Genomic DNA, 1,714 nt, shown 5'->3' with positions numbered 1-1,714 from the left:
GTCTGGGCGACCGAGTGAGACTCCAACTCAAAAAAAAAAAAAAAATTAGGTGGTACACATCTCTTTCAAATTGCCCCAGAAATCAACATATACATTTCTCTGACTCTTTTTTGAGTTGGGGGTCTCACTTTGTCACCCAGGCTGGAGTGTAGTAACACGATCTTGGCTTACCAGTGCCTCTAGCTCCTGGGCTCAAGTGGTCCTTCCGCCCAAGTAGCTGCAACTACAGGTGCCCACCATCATGTTCAGTTATTTTTTTAAAGTTTTTATAGAGAGGATGTCTCATATGTTTCCCAAGCTGGTCTCCAACTTCTGGGCTCAAACAGTCCGCCGGCCATGGCTTCCCAAAGTGCTGGGATTACAAGCAAGAGCCACCACACCTGACAGACTCTTTTTTTTTTTTTGAGACAAGGCCTCGCCAAGTTGCCCAGGCCGGTCTCGAACCCCTGAGCTCAGGCAAGCCTCTCGTCTCTGTCTCCTGAAGTACTGAGATTACCAGACTCTTGATCACAAATGTGTAACTTGTGAATTTGCTTGTTTTGGAAAAAATACAAAGTAAATTACCTGAAAGAGAGCAAATCAGATGAGAAAATAGTTGATAATATAATTTTAATAAACATCTTTAAAATCCCTGACTACTTTATGTCAGAGTTATAATGTTTTGGTAATATTGATGAAATTTTGAAACTCAGTAATTTAACTTCTAGGAATTTATCCAACAGATACACTTTACATGTATATAATGAGATGTCAACAAGACTATTCACTGCAGCATTGTTTATAACATCAAAACACTGGGTAGCTGAGCATGGTGGTACATGCCTGTGGTCCCAGCCACTCAGAAGGTTGAGGGGGAAGGATTGCTGGAGCCCAGTAGTGATAAAATGCTAAGGAATAAACCTAATCAATTAGGTGAAACACTTACACCCAGAAAACTAAAAAACATTCCTAAAAAAACAAATCAAAGAAGATACAAATAAATTGAAAGACATCCCATGCTGATGGATTGGGAGACTTAATTTTGTAAGAATGTCCACACTACTCAAAGTAATCTATAGATTAAATGTAATTCCTATCAAAATCTCAATGGCATTATTTGCAGAAATAAAAAAAATTCTAAAATTTACATGGAATCACAAGGGATGCTGAAAAGTCAAAACAATCTTGAAAAAGAAAAAATAAAGTTAGAGGCCACACATTTCCTGATTTCAAAACATACTGCAAAGCAATAGTAAACAAGTTGGTGTGGTACTGGAATACAGACAGATATGTAGACCAGTGAAACAAAATAGAAAGTCCAAAAATAAACCCTTGCATATATAGCCAAATGATTTTCAATAAGGATGCAAAAACTGCACAATAGAAAAAGAAGTCTCTTCAACAAATGGTGTTGAGAGTACCAGATACTTATTTGTAAAGGAATAAAGTTGGACCTTTACCAGGTACCATATACAAAAATTAACTCAAAACAGATGGAAGAACTAAACTAAAGATTAAGACCTAAAACTATAAAACTCCTAGAAGAAAACATAGGAGGCCGGGCTTGGTGGCTCAGCCTGTAATCCCAGCACTTTGGGATGCTGAGACAAGTGGATTGCCTGAGCCCGTCGGTTCGAGACCAGCCTGGGCAACTTGGCAAGACCTCATCTCTATGATAAATCAAAAATTAGCTGGGCATGGTAGCACGCGCCTGTAGTTCTGGCTACTTGGAAGG

Source organism: Carlito syrichta, unplaced genomic scaffold (genome assembly GCF_000164805.1).
Source record: "Carlito syrichta isolate Samal-C Ts95f unplaced genomic scaffold, Tarsius_syrichta-2.0.1 Scaffold314761, whole genome shotgun sequence".
Taxonomy (NCBI): domain Eukaryota; kingdom Metazoa; phylum Chordata; class Mammalia; order Primates; family Tarsiidae; genus Carlito; species Carlito syrichta.
This window is presented reverse-complemented; position numbering follows the sequence as displayed.